The sequence below is a fragment of the Nanorana parkeri genome, unplaced genomic scaffold (assembly GCF_000935625.1).
Source record: "Nanorana parkeri isolate BGI_ZX_2015 unplaced genomic scaffold, ASM93562v1 scaffold1773, whole genome shotgun sequence".
Classification (NCBI taxonomy): domain Eukaryota; kingdom Metazoa; phylum Chordata; class Amphibia; order Anura; family Dicroglossidae; genus Nanorana; species Nanorana parkeri.
In genome coordinates, this window is record NW_017308041.1 from 215,463 (window position 1) to 238,018 (window position 22,556).

Genomic DNA, 22,556 nt, shown 5'->3' on the forward strand with positions numbered 1-22,556 from the left:
GCTTGTATTCGACTGTTTAGAACTTAAAATGGTTTGGTTTAAAGCTAATCATATTATTACATAGTTTGGCTTTGCGTCTTTATTTTCATTTACTTCTTTGCTTTGTTTCAGTCATGAATTAACATTAGTTTTAGTCACATAAGAATATGTGTGTATTGGGCACCTAGGCGCAGTGTAGGGATCTTTAACAGCATTACTGCAACTTTATCAAAACAATTAATGGCTTAGCAAGATACAAGAGTTGCTTCAAATGTGCTGCAAAGTCATGTTCCTTTGATGGATGCCTCCCATAGTCTCTTCATCTTATCTGATTTTTGGCTACATATGCGGATAGAAGGCTGGACAGTCATAATGGTTCTGTCCACAACGTATGCAGCCAAGTTTTGCTGGGCATGGTAATGTTATTGATTATTAAAAGGTGCATGTCTTGTAGGTTGTGACTTACTAATAATAATCTTTAAGCTACCCAGATATTATGAAAGTTATAATATATTCTGTTGATCCATTTATTATGGTTTGTAGAACAGAACAATAGCAATGCAACAATTAGAGAACACATACAGGTTTTCATTTGCAGTTGGGAAGTCAACCAGAATTATGCTTCATTGAAGTAGATAGTCAACTGAGCAGTGGAAATGGTGATAGTACTTAAAGGAGAACTATGAGGTGAGTGCTTTTCACTCACCTCATAGTTCTAAGCCGACCTGTGACAATGAGACTGTCACAGGTCGGCTCAGTAGATCGGGAGGTGAGGGAACACATACCGGGTTCCCTCACCTCTCGATCCTGTCACGGCTCTCTGCCGTGACAGGGGGAGGGGCTGGATTCCACTCTCCCCGCTCCGATCTGCCAGCGCTGACTGGCGGAACGGACGGGGGAGGGGGCGGGTACAGCTGGCTCTGCCTCTAGATAGGCAGAGCCAGCTGTCACTCACGCAGCTGGGCGGATCCCGTCATCTACGTCGGGATCCGCTCCAGGTGCGGCGTCTAAGTATACCGTGAGCTTAGGGTAACGGGAGGACGCTAGTTTGTGTCCTCCCGTTACCCTAAGGAGAACTATGGGGAAAAACACTGACCCCATAGTTCTCCTTTAATGTAAATATGCGCAGCAGATACAGTGTAGACATGTAACCGTTGTTTGCTAAATGCAATGGCGCAACGGTGTTTCTAAATATACATCAATGTTGAAGTTGTATTGAAGTTCAAACGAAGGATATGAAAATGCTACTTTCAAAGCTTGAAGTAGGAATGTTTGGATACCAAGTACCGTACTTGGTACGAGTACATGTACAGATACTTTTCCAGCTCCAAGACTAGACTAGAAAGGGGATGCACCAATACCATACTGATACTTGTCCAAGTACTCACAGATACAAGTACTGATACGGTTTTGTTTTGTTGTCATGTGACCATTTTTCTAAAATAATACAGACTAATGATTTCAGGACAGTGGCGGAGCGCCAGAGCCAGGTCCCAGCTGCAACCACATCAACCCTGGTAGTTCTCATGAAAATGCCAAGTATAAGCACTGGTATCTGGACATCCCTAGTTTTAGTGCTCAGTAGTGCTCAGACATTTCATATAGCATTTCATATAGCATTTACCAGAGCTGTCAGACTGCCTATTTATTAATGCTTTAACTTATGATTATTATTAATATTATTATTACCGGTATTACTATTGTCATTTCCATGTATTTTTATTGTCATGTAAAAATGTTTGCTGTGGCAATCTGAAAACAAATCCTTACGATTCTTCTTTTCGTTAATGGCTATGGTTAGCCTCCCACTTTGTTGAAAGCTCATTTCACAAACAGTTTAATTAACTTTGACACATTTGATAAAGTTGCGTAAGCATAGAAGGTTTGCACAAATAAGCATGACATAGCTAAGAGCTGGATTAGGAAATCCTTCTAAATCTTTCTGTTGATGATATACTTAGTTTCTACATTGTGTTGCTCTGCCTTTTGACGCCTTTCAATCTCTTTTTTTTGCTAAGTACTTAAGAAACTCTACAGTAAAGTTACTTGAATTGAAGAAAAAAAGAATAGAACGCTGTGCAGTATTTTCCATTTAAGTATTTTTTCCTGGACAGTACAAGTCGTATGAATGCCAAAATATTTTCCAGGAGACTCTGGTTTAGCCAGTGACCACTGAAGTGTTAAAGAAAACAACTGTGATGTGTTAGTTTCTTTTTGTTTCACATTTTCCTTGAGATGACCGGATGGTTTATAGTTAAAATTCAGCTTTTCTTTATACACTCTTTTAAAAGTACTTGCCGTTGGAATAACTAGATTCCCATTTTCTTACATGAACTAAATCTGCTCATAAATGGAATATTGAACCCACCTGCCTTGAGCTCAAGGAACTGTTCTTTCTCAGATCTGGACATTTGGCCCCATAGTCCAAATTCTAGACCTTACATTGAACAATGACAATGGTATGTGCAATCAACACATATTTAGATATGCTCATCATGTGGCTAGAGTTTCTATCCTACTTGTTTGACATCCAAACACAATTGGTTCTGCACAATGGAATTGTGTCTTTTTTTCAACCTAACTATGTAACATTTCAATTGAATCTGTTGATTGTTGTATTAATCTGCATGCATGACCTAGTTGTCATAAAGTTAGATATGAAACGGCCTTACTCAAAAATTGACCTATAAATTGGCAACTTAGGCCTGTTTTAGGGATGTGCCGATACTGGGTATTTGGGTGACTAATGACACACTGTCCGGCTTCCTGATTGCCCGGGAAGCCAGCTCATGCTACCGCAAGTATCGGTACTCGGTATCGGTGAGTACTGAAATATAAGTATTAGTACTTGTAAAAACCGGTATCCTTAGTAATGATATTAATCCTGGGACTCAAACACTTAACACACAACTGATGTTTAAAGGAGTACTATGGGGCAACCTTTTTTGCCCATAGTTCTCTTTAGGGTCATGGGAGGACATATACTAATGTCCTCCCCTGACCCAAAACTCAGCATATAGCGTGCTTTTGCCCTCTATTTGCTGACAGCATAGTGCCGCAGCCGGGACGGATCCCGACAATACTGTCAAGGCCCACCCCTCTATAGAAGAAGTCAGCTGTGTCTTCGCCCCCTCCCCCGTTCGTTCCTCTAATCAGCGCTGGAGAAATGGACAGGGAAGGGGGAGAATCCTTGCAGGGAGCAGTGACTGTCGGTCATCGCTCTCTGCAGGGAGAGGATCGGGAATTTGTCGATCGGCGGTATGGGTTAGCTGACTTCCCGATCAACAGAGCCAACCTGTGACAGCTTCAATGTCGCAGGTCGGCTTGAATTATGGGGATGAGTGTTTTTCACTCACTCCATAATTCTCCTTCAATTCATCCATATCATAGTTTACAAGAATAGAAAAACCGCATGATATCTCAGACTTACCGCTGGTCTGGTTTAATTTCAGTAGTATTGACTCTTGTGCATTTAATAGAATACACTTTGGCAGAATTAAAGAACACCAGTGACCAGTGAATTTATATGGCAGTATTCATTGCCAAGCAATGGTTACCCTTGAGGGAAAAAAAAAAACAGTAACGTGAAATGCAAGTATAGCAGCACCCTAGTATGAATCACTCAAAATGCCGTAACTTTACTATAGGTTACATTTTTAGGCACTGCATTTTAAGAAGGCCAGAGGTAAAGACATGGCAGCTAAGTAAATAAAAGGGATGTGAGGTGTTGTTTAACATTGTAAGGTTATAAAGATTGGGATGTACACTTTTAAAACTGGGGTGTTCAGTTTGAAATAAAGATATATATTTAAGGCGATCGACTTATTGTGTTTCAATAAGTCGTTCTATGTTGTATGTTATATGTTGTAACCAAAGTCAACATTGACGGGACATCATTGTCCTGCATCTTCTTCAGATCCAATAGTATGCTGGTAATGAAGTGCTTTAACCCTGACTGTTCATATTTTTACATTAACTGCACACCCTAACACAATCTTTCAGCAGGTGCGCTGGTATGACCAGGGTCTGTTAGAAAGTCTGTTAAAGTGGTTCTAAAGCCTCCGTTTTTTTGCCTATATCTACTGCTATCAAGCAGTAGATATAGGCAAAAAGTTTAAAAAAAAACAAAAAACGCCGTAACAGTGCTTTACACTTACCTTGTTTTGGCTGCGCGCTCCCGTGCGAGAAAATGAAACTGCTCGTACGGCCGCAAATGATCTTGGGGCGGGCGCATGCGCAGTTCTGATTCTCGGCCGGGAGATGAGCAGGTAAGTCTATGGACGCGTGCACCCGCATGCAGACACCGCCGGATCAGAAGTGCCTGCAAGCAGAGACGAGTCAGCGCTGGATCGGAGAGCCACCGCACCGCTGGAGGGACAGATGAAAACATGGGAAAAGAAGAAGATCGGATTGAGACATCATTTAAGGTAAGTGCTGACATTAACATGGGGGGAGGGGGAAAAAATTATCCTTTAATGTCACTTTAAGCTGTTTTCAGTGTGTACAGTTTTAAGTTTTTACCTCAGCAAAACTGGACTTTGATTTTTTTTTTTTTCTTTTTCAAAAATATGCATTGTATATTGAACTCTTCTCTATTGTTATTTTGCACATATTCCCATTTTGTGTTTAAATCTATTAGTTTGTTTGTGGATGCACAAAATGGTGGAAAATAATTTTTAAGTTTAGACAGGTTTGTGGGGTTTAACAAATTCTTTCCCTTTTTGTATTTTGTCATAAATATTTTTGATGCTCAGGGCCAATTTTCAGTTTATTGAAAATGTTGGTATATGTTGACTCTCATAAGCAACCAGTAAAAGCCTGTTGTGCTTATTGTTTGTTCTTTTCTAAGTATCATGTTCTGCTTGCAGGCCCCCCACGGAATAACATGCATCATTCTATATTAACATTTTGGCTTGAGAATGTCCCAGTGGTGCTCTTCAGACGTTGCTACTGAAAGTTCAGCATTTGATGGACGTTCAGCGGTCCTCATCCAAATAATGTAACACATAGTAACATCATTGTGGTGGCAGCTGATTCATGACTTTTCTGTTAATATAATGACAGTCACCTAATGCCTGCAATTTCCTGACATTGCTTCTTTTGTGGAGATCAGCAAAGAACAAAATATGCCCCAGGGATGTGCAATTACGCTGACTGCTTCAGCAGCCTTTGGAGCTTAAACTTTTCATTTGGCCACCTATCGCTCTGGCTGTTTAGTTGTAAAATTTAGCATGCAGCTGAGAAGATTGCCACAGGGACTGATGCAGCTACACATGCATTATCATTATGTGGGCAAATATTTGAAGACTTGCTGCTTTTAAATATTTTTATTTTTGGTGTATACAGTATATAGGATGTAATGTAAAGTTCAGACCATCTATCTATAAATAACCTACTACACTGCAATTAGTATATATATATATATATATATATATATATAAATAGCGATCAACTGTAGAGTCTGCTTTAAAAAGGTCAGAAAATGTGCTCATATTTTTATTCATCACCAGGATTTCAAAGCATATTCAAGGTCGTTCTAAAATTGTTTAGTGTTAAAATTACATTAAGGGAAAAGCCAGGGAAAAAAACAGTAAAGTGGTAAAGAAAGCAAATGTATTAGAAATATCCCCCGTTTACCTATTTCTTACTAAATAAGTGCAATACTGTCCATGGGGGTCTTCTATCCGTTATGCTATTGCTCTTTATTATAGCATTTTTTTTATCCTTTTTAAATGAACAACTTTATTTATGTAATTTCAAAATAACTTCTTCGTGGGCATAATTATGTTCATAGATATGCTTATGTTTTTTTCTTTGCCACAATTCACAACATCAGACAGACATCTCAGGTTGAAGTTGTCATACTGGTGACATCTGTAAACTTGTATTTTACTTAAGCTGGGTATGCGCGGTTCTGTTTTTTTCGTTAAACCTGCGGGCTGAACTAAGAAAACAATTCCTCCATCATCAACGCTTACGAGTGTTGATGGGCACATTCCTTGCTGTTTACTTTGATTGGCTGCTACTGTGTTTGGCCAAGACTTTGCTGACCTGCTCCTTCGATCAGCTGGCAGATGGAAGGTGCACTCAGGCAGTGAATTTCGAAGCGTGTATAGCCTACTTTAGGATTTATAGAATGGCTTTTCTGTTTTGTTTTTTTTGTGGGTTTTTTTTAAAAACAGTGTATGTACTTGGATTTGACTTATCAGCCTCTTACAGTCCCTGCAGCGCTAAAGCAGAGCTCAGATTCAGAGGGCAGACTAGGAGCATGCTGAGAGGAGGAAAAAGCAGAATGATGGAGAGATGAGCTTACCACTGTTCGGCTTCTCCTTCACTGTGCAGTCACAGACTGGGGGCTGGTGTGTGATTATTTATTAGGGCTGGTAATGATTAACATTTTCGTGTTCGATTAATCGAAATTTTTTTAAATCGATTAATTTCGATTATATATAACGCACATACTGATCCAACTACATTGACCTATACACATACAGCACAGCAATGAAGTAATAAAATGAACTAGGATCACACTAATCCAGCACGTTATTAAGGTCACGTGCCCCACTTAATGTGTCCGCCGCCTGAGTGGGGCAACTCAGAATAATAACGTGCTGGATTAGTGTGATCCTAGTTCATTGTATTACTTAATTGCTGTGCTGTATGTGTATAGGCCAATGCCTTGGCTGGCACTCGTGCAGAAAGTTTCTTGGGAAAACCCACCGGCCCAAGTGGCTCCGTCGGCTAACGAAGGGGGAAGGAGTCCGGTGACATCACGGGCATCGACGTAACCGGACTCCCCCCCCTTCCCTTCGTTAGCCGACGGAGCCACTTGGCGAAGGGGGAGGAGTCCGGTGACGTCAATGTCCGTGACGTCACCGGATCACCGACGGGACTCCCGAAAGCTGGCGGAAAGGTGAGTACCGATCAAAATAATTTTAATCGATTAAAAAGTTTAACGATTAATCGAGAAATGAATCTTTAATTTCCACAGCCCTATTATTTATATGTATGTATGTATGTATGTATGTATATATATATATATATGTATGTTTGTTTTATTACTTGCACAACACTTAAACAGTGTGGCAGTGCAGGTCATTGCCATGGTATAGTTTGGCAACTGTGGCACAGAGGGGCTGAGAGAGGGTCCAGAGAGTAAAACATTTCATAAGGAAGAACCAGGCTTTTTAGATTCTTCCAGGTTTTCCTAATTCTAACTGCAATCTGGTTCTCTGGAGATTTCTTAGAGCTCTGGGTGGGATGAAATCTCAAGTCCTGGAGCCAGGTTTTGCCAACGACCAGTCTGGGCTGATCAGGTGGCTGAGAGCAGCCTCATTAAGAAGCCAGATCAGAGGTCAGGGGAGAGTTGGTGTGGTGTGTGCTGGAGGCACACGAGAGCCAAGCCAGGTGGTGTGGTGAAGCCACTCACTACAGCCAGAGAGGCTGGAGGATTAGACAGACTGGGATAGCCAGACACACAAGGTGTGTGAAAAGCTGCTGGAAGCAGCTAAAAAACATGAATTACCTCTGAGGTGGTTTGCTAAGGCCAACGTTAAAGTCCTGGGACTAGGACAGTGAGTGAGCGGGACAACCTTGAGCTGGGGAGACATGATACCTTTCTTGCTGAAGATAAATGAACTATACTTTTTTATATGCTGAAGGTAAGCCTGAAGTTGTGTTTTCCACCTGTGAGTTGCCTAAAGAGAAATATAAAGACTTTTTGTTTATGGAAAAGCCATGTGCGAGTGCTATGTGAGCTCCCCAACATTACAATAGTCTTATTTGGAAGGGCAGCATATACACCAAATTTATTTTATTTTTTTATGTTTATTGTATCCACCAGAGTATTTAAAGGAGAACTATGAGGTGAGTGAAAAACACTCATCCTCATAGTTCGAGCCGACGTGTCAATGAGGCTGTCGCACGTCGGCTCAATAGATCGGGAAGTGAGCGAATGCATACCGCCGCTCGCTCACTTCTCGATCATGCCCCTGCAGACAGCAGTGACTGTCAGTCACGGTTCTGGGTCTTTAACTAAAATGTATTACTTTACAAATACAAACATTTTGTAGAAGGAAGCCAGCAATGGCAGTCTTTATACTTCTCTTGTGAAAAGGCCACTTTTAAAAGAGAACCTAGCCTTGTTTCCTTAAGCCCTCGTTCACACCTAGGCGTATTGGAATATGCGCGTCTGTCGCGCGTTTTTTTTTACCGCGATTCACGGTAAAAAAGTTGCGCGATTCCGAAGGCTACTTGGCTGTATCCCAATGTAAAACGCCCTACAAAACGGCTCAAAGTAGTACCTGGACCTTTTCAGGCGTGGGCCGTTTTGTAGGGCGTTAGGGACGGGCGGAAATACGGCAAGGTGGGAACGAGGCCATTGACTACAATGCAATTTATATTTTTGACCGTTTTGTAGAGCGTCGAGCGTAGAACACGCTACAAAACGGTCAGGTGTGAACGAGGGCTAAAGCAAACATCCTGATTTAAATCTGTATTGGAGAAAAAGTAGGAGAATAATAGGCTGAACCTTTTTCTATTATTTTAGATAGTATAATAAATCCTATTGAGTATTTTTGTCAGCCTTAACCCACATTGTCAATGTTGGCATAAGGTTCTGTACATTTCAGTATAGGTTAATGTTTTTCCTCTGTGTGCCGGGCTTGTTTACTATAAAATCGAACAAACATGCAAAAAGAATTGCCCTCGTGAATTAATATACATTTTTCTTTTGTATCTTATGTTTCATGAGGCGTGCATACTTCTATATAATGTAATCAATTTCATGGACTATTTTCCTCTTAATAGGTCTAGGATATCTACTTATACATATGCTGTTTATTTTTAGTCATGATAGCAAGGTTATTCAGCTCCCTGCAATGAAGACTGTCACCTCGGTGTAGTGTTGGTGACATTGGCCTCCATCAGTGAAATACATGGTCATTACACTTGATGCTTTGACTGACAAGGCCTCCTATCACGGCCATGACCAATAATGCAATAGAAGCAAATGTAATTATCTGTGGAACAGTGGGTCTCTGATCAGGAATGTTGTATAGCTAGCAATCTAGACCTCCCCCTGCTTGCTAATTACTTCCAAAACAAAAAAATCTAAACACTTTGTGAAGACAGGAAGCCGTTTGGTTCAAATAAAGCAGAGTATCCTATGCAGTATAGAGAACTTATAACATGTATATATTTGCATGAACTAATTCAAGGATATAGCAAGGCTTTCTGGCTTTTTTTCTAACAAAAATGGTTTGATGAAAATGATATAAAATATTAGATGGTCCGTGTGCTTGTTTTGCACAAATATTCTCCTTTTATTTACTATATTTTTTACTATTTTTATTTTTTATTATCAGAAGTATTGTAAGTACATTAAGGGCATATTAGCTGTAAGACTCATTCAGATGTGTTAATGTTTGCAGGTATGGTACACAATTCCTCTGTTATTTTAAGGTTAGTAATAGGTACACTATTTTGCACATTAGCTATACATTATTAAATGATTCCCACATGTTGCTCCTTATGATGCAGAAATGTCTCGGCTGTACACATGATGTATAATGTTACATACATCATGGGCAAAACAAACAAAGCAATAGCAGAACATACTTTTAATGAAAGCACAAGTAAATAGGATTCTTAAGGAATAAGATTTTTACTAAATGCCACCAATGAATAGATATGTGATGATCCCTGGAATCAGATTACCTCTGCTGGAGAGCACAAACGAAAGAACAGGGTAAAAATGTGGGGGATGGCTAATAACATCTTTAGGGTCAACACAACAAAGACCCCACAGGCCATAGGAAACCAGTGGCATGCATCTGCTCACTACCGAAAGAAGGGAGACTGGTCTGGTCTAGGCTCGGAGTTGGTAACATTTTTTCTCCTGGCTATGTAATGATTCGGGTGGTTGTAACTAAGAAATTTTGTGAACAAAGTATGGCCAGGTGCAGGGACTCTCTGGGGCACAGAAGTTTTCCAATCCGCTAACAGTTTGTGCAGGCATCTGTTGCATGCTTTTAGTTTTAGTTTTTGTTGTTGTTTTTCTTCAGTGTAGTTAGTCCCTGTTCATACCTAGGTGTTTTATCGCTTAAAGCTAAGCACGACAAAACGCTCAAGACAAGGAATCCCATTCATTTCTATGGCCCCAGAAAAACGTCTGTTGTTGGAAAAAATACATTAGCTACTTGTTTGGCAGATTACAGTGCTTTTTGGTCCCATAGACGTCAATGGGAAACTTTGTACTAAAAAAAGTGTGACAAAACGCTCAGGTGTGAACAGGGGCCATAGAAATTAATGGGATTCCTTGTCGCATTGACTTGTGCTTAGGTTTGAGCAACAAAACGCCTAGGTGTGAACGGGGCTGTAAGACTTGCGGTTCTTGTCCGTTCCTGAACATTGTTGATGAAAGTTAGGAGGAAAATGTAGAGTTAAATGATTACACTGGGCCTAATTAAAAGACCGTATTAAAAAAAAAAAATGTATATCTCCATTTTCTCTCCATTATCTCTAACATGATCTATCACGCTACTACAGTGTTTTAAAGACAAGGGCATCCTAAGCCATGTAGTCCACAGATTTTACTGTTCTACGTTCCAGAATGCATGTACTGTGAACAAATTACACTTACTGCCTTATTACAAATGACTCTAATTAAAGAGAACTTGGCAATGAATGCTTCTGGCAAATCATTTTGTAATTCTGACTCCTTCCAGGTGTCTTAATTGTTTCTTAACTTGTTTCAGCTCAAGAGGTTTTTCTACTCTGTTGTGAAATGTTCACACAAAGAAAGACGTGCACTTTTTCATGTTTGTGGAACAGATGACTTTAAGGGCTCATGCACACGGGCGCAAAAAAGCACTAGGTGTGAACTAGTCCTGAGGATGGTGTGAACTAGGCCCCAAGCCCTAAGGGCTATTTAACACCAGCCACAGTGCGTTACGATTCAGGCCGAAACGCACTAGATCGCATTGCGGCCGGCTCACTTTGTTGAGGGACGGGGCGTGTTGGTGCATTGAACTCAACGACACTGCAGCCACAATGCAATCGGCCGCACGGGAACGTGTGGCACATCAATACCTGGGTTCCGTGCAGAAAAAATAGTGCTTGCAGCATTTTTTCTGACCGGACCGCAGGCATTGATGTGCCTTGGGTTCCCGTGCGGTCGATCGCATTGCGGCTGGAGGCATTCACCATTCACTTCAATGCACTGCCACGCCCCCATCCACCCCACAAGAAAGTGAGCCGTCCGCAATGCGATCCAGTGCGTTTCGGCCAAAATCGGGACAAAACGCACTAAGGCTGGTGTGAACTAGCCCTAAGTGACTATGAGCTTATAGCAGAGGGGAATACTGCCGCCATAAGGGTTGCTCACTGGCTGGTGCAAGCAGTTCTGTTCTGCTTTAACCCTTAGTTTGGTGGCAATGAAAGGGTTAAAATAAAGTTGCCTAATATATTTTCCTAGATAACACCTTTCACTGTCAATTTAACTTACACAGGACAGTAGCATAAGAAACCAAAGAGCCATAGCATAATAAAGCGGAATTAAATCACACAGCCAGCATGAATATAAATTAAAACAAATCAAATTAACTACAGGTCCTTAGTAAAATAACCCTAGTGAAGCAGTGTAATCTAACTTAAATTATCCACAGGACAATAGTGAACTATAGTAAACGATAAACTGAACGAAAATTTTAACACGGAGTAAATTAAATAAATTAAAGGCTTCAGTGAAATAACCACAGTGCTGTAGTATAATAAAAATAAAAATAAATACATAAATTAAAAATAAATAAATAAAATAAAATACAACTAAACCAAACAGGGTATCAAATAAATAAGAATCGTTATGGATAGAACTTGATCGAATCAGCCCTACCCCTAACCGTAAACTTAATATGGGTGTCTGTTATAAATCTCCAAATATGGGGGAGGAGGGGGAGGCCCACCTACAATCGCAAATAGAAATAGCGGGGAAAGAGGGTAATGTTGTGATAATGGGAGACTTCAATTACCCAAATGTCAACTGGGCTAATGGAACTTCGAAATCGGCTAAGGCAGCCCATTTTCTTAATATGTTGCGAGACAATTTTATGGATCAGATGGTTGAGGTCCCGACCAGGGAAAATGCAATCCTAGATCTGATCATCACCAACAATACGGAGCTAATTGAGGATGTTGTAATCGGGGAGACATTGGGCAATAGTGATCACAAGGTGATTGCTTTCAATATTGGTTACAAGAAAGGGAAGGGGGATGGACGGACAAGAAGCCTAAACTTCAGGAAGGCGAACTTTGATAAACTGCGTAATATAGTGGGTGAAATTGATTGGGATAACTTATTTGATAAGCTAAACTTGGACCAGAAGTGGGACTGTTTCAAGAACAAATTAAAAAATGCTATTACCAGGTGTATACCGCTAGGGAACAAAAGCAAAAGATCGAAAACAAAGCCAATATGGCTAAGTAAATCGGTAAAGAAATACATTAAAGAAAAAAAACTAGCATTTAGTAAGTATAAAACAGAGGGGACAGTATCGGCATTCCAAAACTACAAAGAACTTAATAAAATATGTAAACTGGCAGTGCGGGCAGCTAAAATTGAATGTGAAAAATATATCGCCGAAGTTAGTAAAAAGAACCCCAAAAATTTTTTTCAGTACATAAATAGTAAAAAGGGGAGAAAGGAACAGATAGGCCCAATAAAGGACATAAATGGGTCGCTACTCACAAGCGACAGGGAGAGGGCTGAGGCGCTAAATACTTTCTTCTCGTCGGTATTCACCAAGGAAACAGACGGGTTTAATGTACAGGATAAAACACATAATTTAACAGGAAATACACCGGAATGGTTGACTGAATCGGGGATACAACATAGGCTTAAATTACTAAATGCAAATAAAGCATTAGGACCTGATAATCTACACCCCAAGGTACTCAAAGAATTGAACAAGGAGATAACAAGACCATTGTTCCTCATTTTTAAGGATTCCGTAATGGCTGGTATAGTGCCAAGAGACTGGAGAAGGGCTAATGTGGTACCTATATTCAAAAAAAGGTCAAAATGTCAACCGGAGAACTATAGACTAGACTAGTTAGTCTGACATCCATAGTATGTAAACTGTTAGAGGGAATTATTAAGGACTACTTAGTGGAATTCGTCCGGGATCATAGTATAATAAGTGATGTGCAGCATGGATTTAGGAAGGATCATTCTTGCCAGACCAACCTGCTGACCTTTTATGAAGAGGTAAGTAGAGATCTGGATGGTGGGAGGACAATGGACGTAGTGTATCTGGACTTTGCCAAAGCATTTGATATGTGCCACATAAACGCTTGTTATACAAGCTAAGGGGTATGGGCATAGATGAACTATTGTGCACGTGGCTAGAAAACTGGTTGAAGGAACGTGTACAAAGAGTATCAGTTAATGGCACCTTCTCAGACTGGGCAGAGGTCGTGAGTGGCGTACCCCAGGGTTCAGTGCTGGGTCCCATGCTTTTTAACCTATTTATTAATGATAAGGGAGGGAGTGAGAAGTCATATCTCAGTGTTTGCTGATGATACGAAAATTGGGAGGGTAGTAGACACAGCCTTAGACATTATAACATTACAGGAGGACCTGGAGAAAATCGGGGAGTGGGCAACTGTATGGCAGATGAAGTTCAATGTCGATAAATGTAAGGTAATGCACCTTGGAGCTAAAAATAGGCAAATGGACTACACACTTATGGGTATGCAACTAGGGAAGTCGAAAACGGAGAAGGATTTGGGGGTCATTATAGACTGCAGATTGAAGAACAGCTTGCAGTGCCAGGCTGCTGTAAACAAAGCTAGCTGAGTCCTGTCTTGCATTAAGAAGGGGATGTATTGCAGAGACAAGTCCATAATTTTGCCTTTTTATAGATCACTGGTTCAAAGAACAAAAGAGAGCGCCTCCATAGTGTAAAAATGTTATTTAATAGTAAAAACACGCAGCTCTAAGGCTGTACTTACAACAGTTCGGTACAATAAAAACCAGTAGAATAGGGTGAGAGGACGGAACCCCCGGTCAGGGAGAATCTGGAGCGATGTAAAACACCAGTAACCTCGATCCCTGTATTGATAAATGGTTAATGCGTTTCTAGCACCCTAGGGTTCTGATGAAGGGGGCATGCCCCAGAAACGCGTTAACCATTTATTAATACAGGGATCGAGGTTACTGGTGTTTTACATCGCTCCAGATTCTCCCTGCCAGGGGTTCCGTCCTCTCACCCTATTCTACTGGTTTTTATTCTACCGAACTGTTGTAAGTACAGCCTTAGAGCTGCGTGTTTTTACTATTAAATAACATTTTTACACTATGGAGGCGCTTACTTTTGTTATTTTTCTCATAGACTGGTGTTCCATCTAATCTGTGGGAGCTGCCTCCACCGTGTTTGCTGTATTTTTACTGCTGGGCTCTTTTTGGATTTGAAGGCGCCGGTATTGTTTTGCAAGATCACTGGTTCGGCCACATCTGGAGTATGCAGTCCAGTTTTGGTCACCAATACTCAGAAAGGATGTCCTTGAGCTGGAAAAAGTCCAGAAGAGGGCAACCAAACTCATTAAGGGGTTCGAGGATCTGAACTATGAAACAAGGTTGTTAAAATTAAATATGTTCTCGTTGGAGGTTAGGAGATTAAGGGGGGACATGATTTTTATGTACAAACTTTTCAAGGGTGACAGCAACCTCAGTAACAAACTGTTTACTGTCAGCTCTGTAACAAAGACCAGAGGGCACAAGCTAAAATTGGTGGAAAAAAAATTTCACCACAGAGGGCGCAAGGGGTTCTTCACAGTTAGAGTGGTTAAGGTCTGGAACTCGCTGCCACAGGAAGTGATTTCAGCTAATAGTGTGGAATCATTCAAGAGACTCCTGGCCGAGTTCCTGGGAGACCAGAACATTAAGGGGTACAGGTATAGCTAAGAGAAAAATCACACATGGACTCGTATACACGCACACAACATTTCATAAATGCATACACACAATAGGTTGGACTTGATGGACTTAGTATTTGAGGTTGAATAAAGACATATGTAACTATGTAACACCCTTGACTGTGGAGGGAGAATGTGGCTTTGAATATGTTCCCTCGCATTTTTTTTAGCAGGTAAATGTAAATTATTATTTCATACTAGAAACACCGATAAGATAGCCTCATGCACAGATGAAAGTAGTCATCAACACAAACCAAATGTTCCCTTTTTGCCACTTATTGTGCATTGCTCTGTATATACAGTACACCTTACATTAATTCAAAAGTTACAAAACTTTTGTACTTTACCTATAGAATTCCACTTTATATAAGGCAGGAACTAGCTATTAACTTGGCTGATGGTAAATGTGTAATAAGCCACTGGAGAAATTCAGTGGTCTTGTAAAACTTGCAGGAAACGTTAAACCACAAATCCTTCTGATTTAGCAGGCAATCAGCCAAAACAAGGCTTTTTTTGTATTAGCTTTTTCTTCAAGTCAGAACATTTATTCAAAAGCTATAAGGTTTTGTTTTCTAACTTCATAATCAAGTTAATACATTACAAATATTTTATTATAAGAATTTGTGTCTACTTTTGTGTTGTAATATTAAACCGTGTATTTTTAAAAATATACACTGGTAATGCTTTTAAAGCTAAAGTTCAGCTTAAAGTAATTAAATTAATTTTTTTAATGCAGTTAGTGTAAGCACATACATTTGACTTGGCATGAGCCTCTCTATATACAGCAGTACTCAGCCTGGGAGAGGGAAGGGCAGCAGTAAGAGCCAATCGGGTGTACTGCATGCAAATAACAAGGAACATGGTGATAAGAACAGTGAGCACAGTAATGGCCTCCTCTGGGTTGGAGAGAGGACAATGGTAAAATAGAATAAAACTGTGGTGTCATTATTGCTGTGCTGTGTGTTAAGGCTGTTTGACAATTGTTTTTACAGATAAAACGGCTCCCTTTTACGTTTATATAACATTTGGGTTTAGCGGTCTTTATAGAGTTCAGTTCTATGTTATACTAATAATCATTCTGTAATATAAGTAAGGAGGAAACAATAAAAACTGTAGATAGCTGTATGTGGAAAATGTGAAAATGGATATTATTCCAAAAAAAGTGATATTTTCAGGGCAGCCTAATCTCATCCCAACAGTTTGTAAATTCCCAGGAGGAATAATGGAAAATTATATTCTCACTTCTCTAAGTGAGTTCAATTTATTTTGGCAGCTTTCTCTCAGGAGTAGATACATGTTCTGAAAGTAAAACTTCAAATTCCTTGCCAAGCCAAACAGTTTTAAATGCGATGAGCTAGAATATATTTTTCTTTCCTACTAACCAAGATGGTACTTTTTTTTTTTTGCTTGTGACAGTGAAGGAGTGAAATATGCTAAAAAAGTTAAAGATGAATTTGCTGAACTGTGCTTAGAGGTATCGTGATAATGCCCAACTAATGGTTGGAAACCTAATTGAGCCAACTTAAGGCTACCATGTTGCCAGATTTGCAGTGTTAAGTTTCTTTCACAATAATTTTACTTTGTATGAAAATGAACTAACATGAAATAGATGAAATAGTGAACATCAGCAGCCATACACAAATTTGATGGAGCATGATTTAACTGACAAGTAGTGATGGGCTTGGTGTAAACTCAAAAAGTTTGCCCGGGTTTGCCCAAGCCTGCTCAAAACTGTGGCCGACACCTCCCTCCTGGAGTGGCTGCAGGGACAGTCCCAGCCCCTTTGTGACTTGTCGCTGGGAATGCACCTTGATCCACTGATTTGGCCCAGAGGGGAGGTATGTTGGTCACTATTTTGAGTGGGCTTGGGTAGCCTGGGCTCGCACCAAGTCCAAGGTCATCACCACTGGCAAGTTATTCTACATGATGACCCACAGGAGGGACTGATTGTATGGTGTAGAGTCAGAAACATGATATTTGATGCTAAAGCACTAGAGGCTGTTGCTTTATAGGTGGATTTTTATTAACACAAAAGCGGTTCCTTTAAGGCGATCACAGACATAAAATGGTGGCATAATCTGACCACTGGAGGATTTTTCTGACTGAAGACATTCCATAAACACACATGCTTATTTTGCAGGATTGCGTGTCTGTCAATCGGAGTAGAGAGAGCAGAAACACATTCTTGTAGCCAGCTTATCTGATGGTTGAACAAAACAATTACCATTGGCTGGTAAAATCCAACCTTGCTGATTGATTCTTCCCCCAAAAATGGGTTGGCCGGGGATGTCTGGAAAGGTCAGCAAGTGCATTCAGTCATGTTTCCTGATCTGACATTAACTTGCCAGAATTATTATTATTATTTATTAGTATTATTATAATACGCGATTTATATAGCACCAACAGTTTACACAGCGCTTTACAAAATTGAAGGAGACAGGACAGTTGCAATACAATTTCCATACAGGAGTGTTAGGCTTAGCATTAAAGATAATCCTAAAGCAGACCTGTGTTTTGCTATGCAACAGTTTCAAATAAATGCAGCACATTTACATTTCCTTCACTCCCTCCACCATTGAAGAAAATACCTGGTATTTCTGGGTGTAAAAGACCATAAGATTCTTTACCTCTCGTGTGACAAACTTGGAGATTGGCCCAACATTGCCACATCGGCAGTGCACGGATATTCATTTGCCTAGTCTAAGTTACCACTAGAGTGTCTTGAAGTCAGAGCTGTTAGCAAGCGAAGGGAAGGTGACTATGTTCTGCTGGAGAGATGAGCATTAAACAAATCTACTGCTTTGCCATACGTAGACAAAGGTCAAGATTGCTTTAGGTCTGTAGGCAGCTAATGTCCTGTAGCACTTGGGTTTTTCTGATACCATCCATTCCAATTTCAGGTTTGGGCACAGGGTTGACTTTTAGTGAAATGTTGGTGTTTTGGAGCAGCATTGCAACTTGGCATTACTCATTTTACAAGAGGCTGCTGGAGCTGAGGACCACTATGAAGAAGTCGTCCCTGTTTTCTGCAAATCCCCTTAAAGTAGCAATAGAAAGCAGACCTAGAAGAGCTATCCCCGAAGCCATTAAAGTTTAGTAGTCTTTATTTTCTGAGACTATTCTATGGATGTGTTGTATATTTACCATGGAGATATTAAGATTTCTAGTTAGACCATATAAGTAAACTCCATACATGGTTAATTTAAAAGGAATAGCAATTACTGAAAATAGCAAAGAATGGCAGGTCTGCTACTCACTGATCGCCAGCACTGTAGGGAGACTTATCATCTAGCGTATGCATTCCTGTGAGCACAGTGCTTTGTTGTGACAACAGCCTTCTACTCTAGTTTTATGTGCAGCCTGATCGTTAAAATTAAAGCTCACACTTACTGCTGCAGAAAAATGACACTAAGCTGCAGAAAATGTGACAGGAGCCTGGAAAAACAGTGCATTATTGCAACTTTTTCCCCAATGTTGTTATGAGTTGCATTTGGTTATGGGAATTGGAAAGAATTACTACACAAACCTGTCATCATTATGCCGTATAGGCAAGATATAGCGAGGATCTTTTTTTTTTCAGTAATTACATATGACATAAATGATATTCCTTAGCCATACATCATCCTGCCTTTCACTTTTGAACCTCTTTGAGGCTGCCTCATTAGCAGAGAGCACTATGGGAAGGGAGAGTGACTGTTGTCATGTATTACCATCCAAGTTACCAGAATATGCTACAGTTGTCTTGTAACACAGAGACTGGGCATTTTCAGTTAATGGCAGTAGACGGTGCCTCCCAGCTTGGTACAGTGTTGATTTGATTAATCATTCTTGGAAGTTTCTGTTTAATAATATTTATTTGCAGTATTTAGGTGCAATTAGAAAACTCTCCGTAGATTTGAATGATTTCTTACCCTTCAAATTGCAGTCTTATGTCTAAGTCTGATGCATTATGTAATAATACATAATGCTGATTACAAAACCTAACCCTTTTCTGTAATCTATTCACTATGGATAGAATGCATCAAAGGCCCTGTGTCACCTAGACTTCTCTTCAAGAAGATGCATTCAATAGGGTGCTGAGTAATATGCAGTTTTGTCCCAAAATAGGAGTTTGAAGTAGACCATTGTCATTCATTAACTTTCTAATGCTGATCAATGCCCCTAGATCTCCCTTAATATCTTCCTTTAAGGAACCCTTACCTTGTATTCCATATACTTCATATATTTTGATATATTATAAATTAGATGACAGCTGTTGACTCTAGTCATGAATAACATGACTCATGAGTCAACATTTATTATGATCAATGAATAATGGATAACCTAGATTCAATCAAATTTAGGCCCCAAATCTGATAGGATGCACTCACTTTTCATCTGATGATTTTCAATTTTGAAATCGACTTTTGTTGTGCTGGGTAGCACTGACAGGACTACCCATGGCTCAAATTTCAGCTCATAAAAATCGGAAAATCAGAAAACTCAGAATTATACGGGGCATGTATAATTAAAATGGGGGTGGTCTTGGGTGCACATTATTAGAATACGCATGTATACAGTATTACTATGTACAATATTGCTGTGTTTTCAGATAGACAGGGACAGGAAGATTAGCGTTGCGAACAATAAAAAATGATATTCAAAAAAGGCAGCCTGGTACACAGAGTCAGTGCCAGGGTGAAATATAAAGGCATTATTAATGTAAACTGTATATTTTGGGTCCAGTTAAATGGAAACTTTCATACTTAACTGCAATGTAAAGTGTAAGTAACAAAAGCTTATGAGACATCTAGACATTCCAGTTGTCTATGTGTTTGTTATGTTCTTGGTTATCAGTCTCCTGCTTAAACCCTCCAAATCAGTCCATTAGCCCTCTGCTTTGTCTAACATCTGAAGGTTTATAAAATCAATGGCTCATGGAAGCAGGTTAAGCTAAGGGAGTGTTTAAAGAATTAATATAGCAATGTAGAGAAGTTTAGTGTAATGCTTGAAAATGGACTCTGCATTAATATTGAATTATATCATTTTAATATTTATGTGTAGTAATAGGCATTCTTGGTATTGCTAAACTTGATATATGTTATACATACTTCTGCAGGAGAATCATATGATTTAATATTTATGTATCATGTATCACAATAGCTGCCATTTGGAGCATCTGATAAAACTAACCCACTCGTGCATACAAGAGTGTGCTTAATTGTTTGTTCAGCAGCTTGTCACATGAACAGCAGTAGGGATCTACTGAAGCATATATGCTTGGCAATTGTGCTATGAGAGGTGTTTGCTTATGCTGCTATTTACTTTCACTTTAGCTTCATAGGGCAGCACTATTAACCTGCCAAGTAAGCATGTACCGAATGAAATACTAATAGCTTCACATTTTTAGGTTTTCTTTCATTTATATTTTCTTGTAGATCAATTGACTTTACCCCCAAAATTACTGATATAAGGTTTCTACAGTAGGTTTCTGGTGACCTAGAGTAACGCATTTAAAACATCCCTTAGTACTCATCCATCCAAAATTAAATAAGTCAATATGCCCACTGTGAGCAAATGCATTTACTCAGTAGCAAGTAGCCATTGCCATTAGGGGTGGACATTATGGTTGGCAGGTCTCTCTGTTGCATAGAACAAGGGGGTGGCAACCTCAGAGCTCCTGCTGTTTTGGAACTGCAAATCGTGTAAGGCATTGCAAGGCTCTCACAGACATGACTCCCAAAGACTGGGAGAGACAAAGGCATGATAGAATTTGGAGTTTCACCAAAAGTGAAGGGTGGAGTTTGCCTACCTCTGGCACAGAATAACCTACTAAACACAGTGTATAAACATATTATTCGCCAGGATAAAGGCCCTTAATGCGCACTCATTGGCCAATATACATACCTGCCTTATTTTATTCCCAGTGCTGAGAGATGAGCTTATTTATATTAGTGAATAGGAAAGTTTAGGATTAATAACTGTTTTTTGTATTTTTAAAGCAACAATCAACACTGATAGTGCAGTGATTCTTTTTGCCATCTTTTCAGTCAGGGGCGGACGCATGAATATGGAATTCAGGAGCCAGTCTGTCCAATCCAAGAGCCGGCAGGATTTTTTTTTTAGGAGCCAGCTCCACTGACTGCAACTAGCGAAAACATCAAAAGTTAGGCGCCAGTTGTAACGTTTAAGAAGTGTTAAGCTGGCCATACACCTTACAACCATCGCACGACTTTCGTTGTGCGATGGTTGTAAGGTAATTAAAAGCTTGTACGATCTTGCACAGGCAGATCGTACTTGCGATCATCGCAAGCCCGCCTCAGTTTTTGCTCCTTGAGTCTATAGCTCCTTGCCTTATATAAGGCAGTTAGTAATACTGTCTAGGTGGTTTTTTTTTACAGAAGCTGAGATATATTTCACATTGTTTTAGCAACTGATAGCTGCTGGAGAAACTGACTGCAATGTCCCTCATTGGGATTACAAAACAGGAAGACTTCTCGCACAAGGGATCTGACATCACAGACTGCTATTCCCTTCTGGTTTGTTGCAAGAACAACACACATTTTCTAGACACCTCCATGGTAATAGGCTGTAATGCACGCAGACTACAGCTCAGCGGACAGAGCATCTCATCATGTACAATAACACATGGACCTTAGAACAAAGGTATTACTATAACGCATATGTGTTATTTATAGTTCTTCTATATACGCAAATCTAAGATTATTAATGTTTGGGTCCGGAGGTCCAAAACTGTAACATTAACATATGTCAGAAATGCTGATGCATATGGGATTATTCGTTGGCCGGTCTAAGCCCATGTGGGTCTCACCATTCCCATTACTGATATACTGTGGGTGGTCATGCTAAAGCATATACATTGTTGTAACAACCCTCCTTTGTGTTTGTTACTAAGCCCAATGGATCAATGATGCAATGATGTGTATGCACTGGCAATCACAATTGGGAGCTGTTATTTTTTTACACTGTCAACTCAATCCAGTAGGATCTGGGCGACTAAAGCCGAACTAGTCAGCAAGACCAATGTTGCAATTATGTTAATCAGTACTGCATGGTGAGATGCAATTTGGTGTAGCAGCCATTTTACTTTTAGATTATTTTTATTTACTGGAACAAGCCATTTTTTTATAGTAGTATAGCAATGATATTCCAAAGTAATATCAGACTATACCAGATCAAACATGCACCCTTTGATGCGAAGAGAATAGGTATTGATTTAAGACCTTGTGAAATATTTGTCTCATAAGGCTACAATTAATTTAACTTAGCAGGAGTTTTGTGCCCAGCATTGCAGTCTAAATGATATGAAATACAATTGATTAATTGTAATTAAAATGCCATGTATGGAAAGATGGAAGTGCCCGCAGGTTCTCATAAATGAGATTAGAATGGGATTATTGAAAAGCAAATCACGGGAAGTAGAAAATGACCTGTAAATGTGTTCACAGTGAGGTTATTCAATCATTTGGAGAATGTGTGTTCTGAATCCAGGGTGTCTTGTAACTGCTTTCATTCAGAATGTTTCGGCTTTATTAGCTGCTGATTAGCTAGAGAATGTGACACCATTAAAAAGATGTGTTGTTTTCAAGGGTTCTTGAATTAGG

The 22,556-nt window shown here is 39.8% G+C and overlaps 1 protein-coding gene across 3 annotated transcripts in view; it reads left to right on the forward strand.

Moving 5' to 3' along the window:
• The window catches only part of MLLT3 (MLLT3, super elongation complex subunit), a 196,778-nt gene that overhangs the window by 138,116 nt on the left and 36,106 nt on the right, over positions 1 to 22,556 (forward strand). The gene's annotated exons all lie outside the window — the stretch shown is intronic.